Raw genomic sequence first — 13526 nt, 5'->3', positions numbered from 1 at the left:
TCTTCATCCTCTTAATCGCTGCTCTCACTTCCTCCTTACTAATCCTATCTACATCCTGCTTCACCAACTCCACATCCTCCAACCTTCTCTCTCTCTGATTTTCCTCATTCATCAGCTGCTCAAAATACTCCCTCCATCTTCTCAACACACTCTCCTCACTAGTCAACACATTTCCCTCTCCATCCTTTATTGCTCTAACTTGCAGTACATCCTTCCCAGCTCGGTCCCTCTGCTTGGCCAATCGGTATAAATCCTTTTCTCCTTCCTTAGTGTCCAACCTCTTATACAGTTCCTCATATGCCTTTTCCTTGGCTTTCGCCACATCCCTTTTAACCTGCTGCCGCATCTCCTTGTACTCCTGCCTACTTTTCTCATCACTCTGTCGATCCCACTTCTGTTTTGCCAATCTCTTTTCCCTAATGCTCTCCTGCACTTCCTCATTCCACCACCACGTCTCCTTGTTTTGCTTTCTATTTCCAGATGTCACACCAAGTACTTTTCTAGCTGCCTCCCTCATCACTCCTGCAGTAGTTGCCCAATCACCCGGCACCTCTTCACCACCACCAAGCCCCTGTCTGACCTCTTCCCTGAACCTCACACTACACTCTTCCTCCTTCAGTTTCCACCATCTTATTCTTCTTTCAAACCTTACTTTCCTCCTCTTCTTCTTCGCCTCCAAAACCATTCTACAGACCACCATCCGATGCTGTCTAGCTACACTGTCCCCCGCCAACACCTTACAGTCTCCAATCTCCTTCAGGTTGCATCTCCTACACAAAAGATAATCCACCTGTGTGCACCTTCCTCCACTCTTATACGTCACCCTATGATCCTCCTTCTTCTTAAAATACGTGTTCACCACTGCCATTTCCATCCTTTTAGCAAAATCTACCACCATCTGCCCTTCCACATTCCTCTCCTTAAAACCATACCTACCCATCACCTCCTCATCACCTCTGTTCCCTTCACCTACATGCCCATTAAAGTCTGCCCCAATCACCAATCGTTCTTTCCTAGGTACACCATCTACCACTTCATCTAATTCACTCCAGAATCTTTCTTTCTCCTCCATCTCACAGCCAACTTGTGGAGCATAGGCACTGATGACATTTATCATCATCCCTTCAACTTCCACCTTCACGATCATCACCCTATCAGAAACTCTCTTCACCTCCACTACACTCTTACTGTACTCTTCCTTCAGAATCACCCCTACACCATTTCTCTTCCCATCCACACCATGATAAAACAGTTTAAACCCACCTCCAATGTTCCTGGCCTTACTCCCTTTCCACTTGGTCTCCTGAACACACAACACATCTACCTTTCTCCTCTCCATCATATCAGCTATCTCTCTCCCTTTACCCGTCATAGTACCAACATTTAAAGTACCAACCCGAACCTCTACTCTCCTACACTGCTCCTTTTCCTGCCGTCTCTGTAGATGCCTTCCTCCTCTTCTTCTCCTCCTTCGGCCAACAGTAGCCCAATTTCCACCGGTACCCTGTCGGCTAACGATACCTGTGGCGGTCGTTGTTAACCCGGGCCTCGACCGATCCGGTATGAAATTCTCATTTGTGATCCGCATATTTGATTTGGCACATGTTTTACGCTGGATGCCCTTCCTAACGCAACCCTCCCCATTTACCCGGGCTTGGGACCGGCACTAAGAGTACACTGGCTTGTGCCCCCCTAATGGCTGGGTTGATGACTTTTATTACCTACAGGTACAATATGAACCAGTTTATGAATCACTTAGGTGGTGTTGTCTCAGCCTGTAATTCGCCTGTTGTAAATTCGGCAGATAAGTTATTTCTGGTACATTAGAAGAAAAAATGTAGGGTAGTTGCATTATTATCTTTAAGAAAAGTAAAGGTCACTAATTAAAATTTGTATTTAATGAGACCTGGTGTGGAACCTAAAAGAGGACAGTCTGCTTTCTTAGATGTTTCACATGTGCACTGGTTTGCCTTCAGGAGAGTCCTAGTTTCTAATCAGTAGTGTTTATATTGATAATCAATCCGATATTCACATTTTAAAAGTCTTTTGTCTGCATGGGCCTCGAGTTTCACCCACTTGCCAAAACATTCTAGTAGATTGTTGTCTCGAACATTTGTCAATAGGTGTCGAAAATGTGTGAGAGAAGAAAGAAGGAGAGAGCATTCATTAGATAGATAGATTCTGAGTTCCACTGTTATCCTGACTAGGACAGAGGAATCCAAAATGAATAAATGAACCTAAACAGTTTATCACATTTGCACAGTTATCACGTAGCCTGTCGGCAGAGTGGCGCAGCAGGTATTGTTGCTGTCTCACGGCTCCACGGTAGTCAGTTCGATCCTGAGCTCAGGTTGCTGTCTAGGTGGAGTTTTGTATTTCCTCTGCATGTCCATGTGGGTTTTCTCCGGGTACTCTGGTTTCCTCCCATATCCCAAAAACATGCAAGGAGATGAATTGGTTTGTGTGTATGGTACCCTGCTATGGACTGCCATCTCATTCAGAGTCTATTCCCAGGACAGGCTTTAAATTCACAATCCTCACCAAGCTTACAAGCTGTTCACTTGTATATTGTCGATCACCAAGGCAGGTTTCGTGTCCAGGGTCAAGGGGTGTTAGAAAAACTGTACAAATGTGATTTTCTATTAAACATTCATTAACACTTTGCAAGTTAATCAATAATCAAGATCACATTTCAGGACTGGGATTAAATGTCTTAAATGGACTGATTCAACTTAAATCCATTAAATGATTTCATTATTTACATGTAACGTTGATGAAGAACTGCACGATGAATTTAATGTGAAATTCTGAAGATTCATCTATTTAACAGTAAAACAATTTTGTAATACTCAAGTAAGTCTTTAAATATCAGGCTTATTATTCCTTTGTGTTCAGTGATATGCTAGCTGTTTATTAGACTGCTTTTATATTCCCAAACTCTCCAAGACTGAACACGTAAGGCCACAGGTGATGGATTAAAAGTAATTAATAAGTACACAGTTAACCCTGTGTTTATTCATCTTCCACATATTAGTACTAGTACTATTAGCATTATTAACAGTAGTGGTATTATTAATAGTAGTAGTAGTTATAGTGTTAGAATAATTTTTTCTTGTAGATTATTTTTACATTTATAGGAAAATAAAACTAACATTATACCTGATTTGGTGAAACTAAGTTTTGTAGTTAAAAGTAACAATGTAAAATATATAAAACAGATTCTGTTGCATTAATAATTATTCACACAAAAAAAATATTTTTTTTACTTTATTTCTTTTACTATATCCCAGCGATGTAGGAAGCTGGGGTCAGAGTGCAGGGTCAGCCATAATACAGCGACATTGGATTACAGAGGGTTAAGGGCCTTACTCAAGGGCCCCAATTTTTGTGTTTCTATCTATCTATCTATCTATCTATCTATCTATCTATCTATCTATCTATCTATCTATCTATCTATCTATGTAGTAGTACATCAGTAGTAATAGTATTAGCAGTATAAGTTATAGAAGTAGTAAGTATTGGTAAGAGTTATTGTAGTAGTACAGTAGTATTAGTAGAAGAATTTGTAATAGTATAGAATTATTATTATTAGTAGTAGTAGCACTAGTAGTAATAGTATTCGTAGTAAGAGCAATGGTAGTAGTGCAGTAGTTATAGTAATAGTAGTATTAATTTTAATAGTGATAGTATTAGTAGCAGTATTGGTTGCAATAGTGATAGTAGTATTAGTATCGGTATTAGTTGACATTGTGATAGTAGTATTTGTACCGGTATTAATTGTAATAGTGATAGTAGTATTTGTAGCAGTATTAGTTGTAATACTGATAGAAGTATTAGTAGCAGTATTATTTTTAATAGTAATAGTAGTATTAGTAGCAGTATTAGTTGTAATAGTGATAGTAGTATTAGTAGCAGTATTAGTTGTAATAGTGATAGTAGTATTAGTAGCAGTATTAGTTGTTATAGTGATAGTAGTATTTGTACAGTATTAGTTGTTATAGTAGTATTAGTAGCAGTATTAGTTTTAATAGTAATAGTCGTATTAGTAGCAGTATTAGTTGTAACAGTGATAGTAGTATTAGTAGCAGTTTTAGTTGTAATAGTGATAGTAGTATTAGTAGCAGTTTTAGTTGTAATAGTGATAGTAGTATTAGTAGCAGTTTTAGTTGTAATAGTGATAGTAGTATTTGTACAGTATTAGTTGTAATAGTGATAGTAGTATTTGTAGCAGTATTAGTTGTAATAGTGATAGTAGTATTAGTAGCAGTATTAGTTGTAATAGGGATAGTAGTATTAGTAGCAGTATTAGTTGTTATAGTGATAGTAGTATTTGTACAGTATTAGTTGTTATAGTAGTATTAGTAGCAGTATTAGTTTTAATAGTAATAGTCGTATTAGTAGCAGTATTAGTTGTAACAGTGATAGTAGTATTAGTAGCAGTTTTAGTTGTAATAGTGATAGTAGTATTAGTAGCAGTTTTAGTTGTAATAGTGATAGTAGTATTAGTAGCAGTTTTAGTTGTAATAGTGATAGTAGTATTTGTACAGTATTAGTTGTAATAGTGATAGTAGTATTTGTAGCAGTATTAGTTGTAATAGTGATAGTAGTATTAGTAGCAGTATTAGTTGTAATAGTGATAGTAGTATTTGTACAGTATTAGTTGTAATAGTGATAGTAGTATCAGTAGCAGTATTAGTTGTAATAGTGATAGTAGTATTTGTACAGTATTAGTTGTAATAGTGATAGTAGTATCAGTAGCAGATTTAGTTTTAATAGTGATAGTAGTATTTGTACAGTATTAGTTGTAATAGTGATAGTAGTATTTGTACAGTATTAGTTGTAATAGTGATAGTAGTATTAGTAGCAGTATTAGTTGTAATAGTGATAGTAGTATTTGTACAGTATTAGTTGTAATAGTGATAGTAGTATCAGTAGCAGTATTAGTTGTAATCGTGATAGTAGTATTTGTACAGTATTAGTTGTAATAGTGATAGTAGTATTAGTAGCAGTATTAGTTGTAATAGTGATAGTAGTATTTGTACAGTATTAGTTGTAATAGTGATAGTAGTATTAGTAGCAGTATTAGTTGTAATAGTGATAGTAGTATTTGTACAGTATTAGTTGTAATAGTGATAGTAGTATCAGTAGCAGTATTAGTTGTAATAGTGATAGTAGTATTTGTACAGTATTAGTTGTAATAGTGATAGTAGTATTAGTAGCAGTTTTAGTTGTAATAGTGATAGTAGAACTAGTAGCGGTATTAGTGTTAGTAATATTAGTTGTGATTATCAATAATGGAATCCTGGATATAAACATTCCCGCCAGGTGCGCGCGCGCGTTTAGTATTTCGTTATATTTCTCGAAAGCGCGTGAGAGGGAATCGGGCTAACAATTAGTAATAAAAATAATAATAATAAAAAAAACTACGTGGCGCCCGGGTACTGTGCACGAGCTACAACACGAGCTAGAACAATAGCGCGCGAGTGAGAGAGGGAGAGCTTGAGGGGAGGGAGGGAGAGAAAGAGAGGAGGAGGAGGAGGAGGAGGAGGTGGGATTCGCGCGGCGGTAGCGCCTCAGTGCTCGGTGCTCTTTAGGCTGCGCGGAGAGAAGAGAAGTGGAGCAGTTCGGTGTGAAGAATGGCTCAGGACGTGTTTCAGGCGCACACTTTCCCTTATTAACGTGGCCTGGTTTTTGACGGTAAGGAAAGAGCAGGAATGAGTGGAGACATAGTGGAAGTGCTGTTTTATGGGTCTGAGACGCACTTAAACCCTTTATGTCACTTATCTAGTTGGACTTGAGTTGCAGCTTGTGTGTATGGTCCACTTTGCTTTAAGGACTGTGCGATATTATCGACAATCTAAGAAGAACACAGTGCCGTCCAGGGGGGTTCTCTCTGCTTTGACAACACACTGTTCTTCATACTTTCATTTACTTTTTCTCATTATACATTTGGACAGGGTTTGCTATCGTATTTATTGTCTTGAAACGTCAACATTATTATCATATCGGGTATAAAGTATTATTTTTTAATCAAATGAGCAAATATTGTTAACTCAGGAGATTTAATTAACTTTCTAACGCACACAAGAAGTTCAGTGTTTTTACATACAGCATGCCTAATATTATTATTTTTCCCTCAAATGTCTTATAATAACTTGTTTTTCTGCCAACATACACATTTTTTGAAACCAAACATATTTCTATGTATTTATTTATTTATTAATTCATATTTTGTCTAGCCATAACCGTGTGCTCTTTTCATCACGCTCTCGTATCCATTTTACGATATGACAATATCGCACGTGATGAATTAGCCCCTGAGTGAATTTATTACAGTGTGAATGCACTTTATACGGTATATATCATAGTCTGACTCTCAGTGCTGTGAAATTATCGAACTACTTTCCCACAAATCGTGCTTGTGCGTGGAGGAAGGGCAGTGTGACGATAGTACATTATGATCTTAATGATGGACGATATCGGTATCGCATTACTGCATTAAGATCCGGCGCTATCGGTATCGCAGTACTGCATTAAAATATCAACGATATCAGTATTGCAATATAACATTACAATCTCAATAATTGATTATATTGGTATTGCGATACTACATTATTTTCTCAATGACCGATGATATTGGTTCTGTAATACTACATTACGATATCAATGATTGATGTTATCAATATTGCAATGCTACATTACGATCTCACTGATCGATGATATCAGTCTCACAATACTATATTACAATTTCAATAATCAACTATATTGCTATCGCAATACTACATTACGATCTCAATGATGATGGGTGATATCGGTATTGCAATAATACATTGCAATCTTAATAAGCGATGATATCGTTAATACAATACTACATTTTAATCTTAATTATCAATGATATCTGTATCGCAATTCTGCATTGCGATCTCAGTAATCAACGATCTCGTTATTGCAGTACTACATTATGATCGCAACGATAGATGATTTAGGAACTACAATACAACATTACGATCTGAATGATGTCGGTATCGCAGTATTACATTATGATCTCAATGATCGTTGATATCAGTATTGCAGTACTACATTACAATCTCAATGATCGTTGATATTAGTATTGCAGTACTACATTACAATCTCAATGATCGTTGATATTAGTATTGCAGTACTACATTACAATCTCAATGATCGTTGATATCGGTATCGCAGTACTACATTACAATCTCAATGATCGTTGATATCAGTATTGCAGTACTACATTACAATCTCAATGATCGTTGATATTAGTATTGCAGTACTACATTACAATCTCAATGATCGTCGATATCGGTATCGCAGTACAACATTACGTTCAAAGTGATCGTTGATATCGGTATCGCAGTACTACATGACAATCTCAATAATTGTTGATATCAGTATCGCAGTACTACATTACAATCTCAATAATCGTTGATGTCGGTATCGCAGTACTACATTACAATCTCAATAATCGTTGATATCGGTATCGCAGTACTACATTACAATCTCAATAATCGTTGATATCGGTATCGCAGTACTACATTACAATCTCAATAATCGTTGATGTCGGTATCGCAGTACTACATTACAATCTCAATAATCGTTGATATCGGTATCGCAGTACTACATGACAATCTCAATAATCGTTGATATTGGTATCGCAGTACTACATGACAATCTCAATAATCGTTGATATTGGTATCGCAGTACTACATTACAATCTCAATAATCGTTGATGTCGGTATCGCAGTACTACATTACAATCTTAATAATCTTTGATGTCGGTATCGCAGTACTACATTACAATCTCAATAATCGTTGATGTCGGTATCGCAGTACTACATTACAATCTCAATAATCGTTGATATCGGTATCGCAGAACAACATTACAATCTCAATAATCGTTGATGTCGGTATCGCAGTACTACATTACAATCTCAATGATCGTTGATATCAGTATTGCAGTACTACATTACAATCTCAATGATCGTTGATATTAGTATTGCAGTACTACATTACAATCTCAATGATCGTTGATATCGGTATCGCAGTACTACATTACAATCTCAATGATCGTTGATATCAGTATTGCAGTACTACATTACAATCTCAATGATCGTTGATATTAGTATTGCAGTACTACATTACAATCTCAATGATCGTCGATATCGGTATCGCAGTACAACATTACGTTCAAAGTGATCGTTGATATCGGTATCGCAGTACTACATGACAATCTCAATAATCGTTGATATCAGTATCGCAGTACTACATTACAATCTCAATAATCGTTGATGTCGGTATCGCAGTACTACATTACAATCTCAATAATCGTTGATATCGGTATCGCAGTACTACATTACAATCTCAATAATCGTTGATGTCGGTATCGCAGTACTACATTACAATCTCAATAATCGTTGATATCGGTATCGCAGTACTACATTACAATCTCAATAATCGTTGATATCGGTATCGCAGTACTACATGACAATCTCAATAATCGTTGATATTGGTATCGCAGTACTACATTACAATCTCAATAATCGTTGATGTCGGTATCGCAGTACTACATTACAATCTTAATAATCGTTGATGTCGGTATCGCAGTACTACATTACAATCTCAATAATCGTTGATGTCGGTATCGCAGTACTACATTACAATCTCAATAATCGTTGATATCGGTATCGCAGTACTACATTACAATCTCAATAATCGTTGATGTCGGTATCGCAGTACTACATTACAATCTCAATAATCGTTGATATCGGTATCGCAGTACTACATTACAATCTCAATAATCGTTGATATCGGTATCGCAGTACTACATTACAATCTCAATAATCGTTGATATCGGTATAGCAGTACTACATTACAATCTCAATAATCGTTGATATCGGTATCGCAGTACTACATTACAATCTCAATAATCGTTGATATCGTTATCGCAGTACTACATTACAATCTCAATAATCGTTGATGTCGGTATCGCAGTACTACATTACAATCTCAATAATCGTTGATGTCGGTATCGCAGTACTACATTACAATCTCAATAATCGTTGATATCGGTATTGCAGAACAACATTACAATCTCCATTATGGATTATATCGATTTTTTAATAATTCATTACGATCTAAATATCGATGGTATCGGTTTTGTAGTACTATTTTACAATCTCAAAAATTGTAGTGTTGTATTGTGATACTGATATCATATGGTCATATTGCCCTGCTTTGGCATGCAGTTCTAAATTGTGGGAAAGTAGTTAAATATCACATTGATACACTATAGGTCTTTATGTAGGTATGAGTATTTAAGACTCCATGGTTACAGCACTAATGTGTTTAATCCCTTATTTGACACGGCTGTTACTTTTAAAACACGAACACTTTCATGGATACCATGTCATGGGAAAACATCTTAAAAGTGTACGACGTTAGTTGCCCGGCCCTGGCATGCACAGACGCTCGCATTGATCTGGCGGCCGTAATGCTTTATCCACTGCTCCGTGCCTCCTTAATGATGTAGTTATATCTGGCTTCACCAGAAATAAAAATAGTAACAAGCCTTCGAATGGCTTTTTCCCCCCCCTGATTCATGTGGTTTGAAAATAGCCTCTGCGTTGCATGTTTGTACGCCGTATTCGTTATTCCTGCTGCTCCCTGAGGTTAATAGCCGTGAGTCTATTACATTAAGGCTGAAACTCACGCCGGCTGCTCGAGATTTAGAGCACAGGATCAATCTGATTAGACTGAATGATGCCCACTTCACACAAATGACGTGCATCACGGTGCATGTGCTAAATCATGAGGTAGCGCCGTGTATAACATGTGTATAACTGTGCGTTCAGTTTAAATTCACTTCCACTAACTCAGTTGTAGATTATGCTGGTCTAAGTCTTTTGAATAGTTTCAAATACACGATTTTGTGTGATACTGTTGAATTTTTCGAATTTGATTGGTCAGGAGGTGTTGCTTACGTTTATGTATAAAACTGTAGACAGTTTATAAAAAATTGCACCCGTTCTAATGTATCAATTCTATCTTAACAATTTATTCACATAATTGTACTACCATATAATCATATAATAGGGAAGTGGTAGCTTGGTGGATAAAATGTTGGATGTCTGATTGGAAGGTCATGGGTTCAAATCACAGCATTACCCAGATGCCACTGCTGGGCCCTTGATCAAGGCCCTTAACCCTCAGCTGTATACCTGAGATAACTGTAAGTTGCTCTGGATAAGGGTGTCTGCCAAACGCCATAAATGAAATCAAGTCAAAAATATGGCTAAATTGATATCACTGACAGAGTGAACTCATCTCTAAGGATGTGTTCATGGACATTTATGCAAGGAGTCTCCAGTGTTCTTCCAGTGTGTTCTAAAGATAAATGACAAATTACTTCAGAATGTGCTTTTATTAAAAAAATTATCAACACCGCTTGACAATGGGCCACACCACACCATCCGTAGTTGATTATTGCATTTTCTTTATGGTTTTGTTTGTTAAATGCGGTTTCTCTCCGTCCGTCTTTTTCCTATGCTGCAAGATTTGTGAAGCACAAGAAAGGTTTCCACTTTCAGCATCATTTGACACATAATTAAAGTCTAAAAATAAACAGAATAAAACTTAAAATCAATGCTAGGTGAAGCGGTGTCCTGTGTCAGCACTTTGTAACAGTCAGAGGTAAAGCTGTTGAAGAAACAACTCTTTATTGCTGCAAGTGATATTAGGAACTCATTGAAATAAAGGATATACAGTAATGTATCTTTAAAAGAATAAAAAAAAGTAGCATGTATCATTCTTTAATATTTAAATCTATTCTGTTCTTCTCTTTCTCTTTTTTTTTTTATTTGCTTCAAGAAAGGAAAATAAAGGTACATTGCTACATCATAACTTCCACTTTCTGTATAATAAATAAAAAACGTTTCCTGGTGAGATTTCATTGCATTTATATATATTTAAAAATGCGTTTGTTTGTAGATTGTGTCAGAGTTAAGCCAGAGTTAATTCAGGAAATTTTCATATTTAAAAAAACTGTCAGCACCTGATTATTTATATGTAGCATTTACTGCCACTATAAAATAAATATTCTGTAGAATTACTACTCTAACGTAATTCATATTATAAACAACTTGGCCTAGACGCCTAATCTTTTGTGTGATTTGGTCAATTATAGATGATGGCAAAAGAAATGTTCAAATTGAACATGCAGTTCATAAATTATGATTAAAAAAGTCAAGTTTTTCTTTTTTGAAGAGTAAAAAGTTTGTCATGAGATAAAAATTTTTTTAGCTGTAATGGCAAAATGGTGCACTTGCACGAAGGAAAGTTTAAAAAAAATAAAAAATAATACAAGACACTTTCTACTTTTATAACACCGTCTCACAGCTCCAGGATCCCAGGTCTGATCCTGAGCTCAAGTTACTCTCTATGTGGAGTTTCTGTACATGTTCACTTCAAGTCCCCAAAAACTAAATCTGATTATGCAGTTAAACAAATGTACTTTTGACTATAGTACACAGTTATAGAGGGGAATTCTCAATAATCTCCCTGGATCTGGTCACCTAGGTGAGGATGGGATCCTTTTTTTTGGGTCTGGTTCCTCTCAAAGTTTTCTTGTACATGTTGTCTCAGGGACTCATTAGGAATAACTTTTAAATGAAACATTTATATACAATACATTCTAAATGGCAGACCACAAGTTTGTTTACTCTCTGTCACACACTTTAAGTGCATTTTCAAAAATTATTATTAAACTTGAAAACATACACAACAATGCCAGGGGTATAAAAAAAGAAACTAAAGTTAGCGCTGTGTCACTGTGGCTACTCACTTTGTCCCAGAAATAAGATTTGTTTTGCACATTTTATTTGGTTTTAAAAATTTAAACTGTTTATGTTCACAAATGGTACACCTCTAATTTATATATATATATATATATATATATATATATATATATATATATATATATATATATATATATATATATATATATATAAAAATTTTAGTATAAATACTATAGTATATTTTAATTGTGTAGTATAAATTCAGTCCAGACTTTCACCAATTCAGGGTTTAGATCTTTGCTCAAGGACCCAATGGTGTGCTCAACTGGTAGCACTGAGACTTAAACTTACAACCTTCCAGTCACAAACACTTAACTATTGAGCTACTTCTGCTCTATAACACATGGAGCTGAGTGTCACTGTGTATGTCAATGTCTTTTTTCTTTTTTTTTTTTATAGCATTTGATGTAATTTAGACACGCACCACTTTAGGAATTAATTCAGCTCCAAATTTAAAACTTCTCTCCCCTCCTTCTCACCTCATGTTCCCTCTTCAGCTCTGAAACCAAACCCTCTGGCTGCCTCCTGTCTGACCGCCGCTCCGCACGTTTGATGCTAATTAGGTTCCCCACAAGTCAAAAACTACACTCAATAAACACAGAAATCAAATAAAATTGTCTCCAAATATTAGCTCCTCAATCTCCCTTCCTGTAGTCGTATGAAGCCGGCTTTTGTGGATTGGAAATAGAAACCTCTTTGCTTGCCAAATCAAGCTGTGTATTAGATCTGGAAGGCGACCTGAATGAGCTTTACTGCCCTTACTGTTAAAATCCAGCGCTGGCGTCTAAACCCAAGGGATCGAGGTCTGGCACAGTGCCCTGGCGCAAACCTAAAAAAAAACGCTTTGCACTTTATTATCAGTGAGCTGCGCCTGACCAGCGCTTAGTGCAACTTAAAGCTGAAGGTGTCTAAAGCTCAGGATCATTGGATAGCTTCATGCTGAAAAGAAATCAGATCATGTTTTTTTCTTTTTCTACTGACAGGAAAGATACGTTTTAATATAAAACAAGGAATAGCTCTCCTCGTCTTATTTTGCATAAATCTTTGATGTGGTATATATCAATGTTTTTAGACTGTCAGATTACTGTCAGATTCAGTTTCCACTTGCAACGGATATGTATATACAGGAAGAAATGTTGGACTCAACGGGTCTTTTATGAGAAAATGACAGAAATGAATAAACACATCGGAGGCTTGAGACTTGGAGCTGCTCAAGCACAGTGTTGTAATTCAAAAGCAGATAGGTTGATTCCTTTTTTTAGTTAAGAAGTTCCAATTTTATTCTTCTACATGACCATAATACATTTTTAATCATTTCAACCAGTCATAAACGGTACAGTTTGGTAAAACCGGAGCTAATTCAAATGTCATCAGGTTGTCATGACTTGATTGATGTCTGGGTGGCACAGGGGGTAGTGTTGCTCCCGACTGCTTGGTTCAATCCTGGGCTCAGGATACTGTATGTGTAGAGTTTCACATGTTTTTGCAGTGTTTAGGGGGGATCAGAAAACCTAAGAAACCCACATCGGCATTTATCAGTTCAGTTTAATCATATATTAATTTTATTTATATATTGCTTCAACAGTGCACATTATCACAAAACTCAGCTTTCCAGAACTATATTAAATATTGTATATCAGTTTTATATTAAAAAAA

The 13526-nt window shown here is 36.2% G+C and overlaps 1 protein-coding gene across 4 annotated transcripts in view; it reads left to right on the top strand.

The window, feature by feature from the left end:
- The first annotated feature begins 5466 nt into the window (after positions 1-5466).
- Positions 5467-13526, top strand: part of LOC310735938 (myocyte-specific enhancer factor 2A-like) — a 40702-nt gene continuing 32642 nt past the window's right edge. Inside the window, exon 1 of one of the 4 annotated variants that reach the window (XM_083559249.1) lies at positions 5467-5697. The gene's annotated coding sequence lies outside the window, so the exon portion shown is untranslated. Of the gene's footprint in view, positions 5719-10889; positions 10956-13526 lie in introns of those variants that run through there. The other 3 variants (XM_083559251.1, XM_083559250.1, XM_083559248.1) reach the window with 3 other exon arrangements.

This window comes from Silurus aristotelis, assembly GCF_946808225.1.
Source record: "Silurus aristotelis genome assembly, chromosome: 13".
Lineage (NCBI taxonomy): Eukaryota > Metazoa > Chordata > Actinopteri > Siluriformes > Siluridae > Silurus > Silurus aristotelis.
This window is presented reverse-complemented; position numbering and strand designations above follow the sequence as displayed.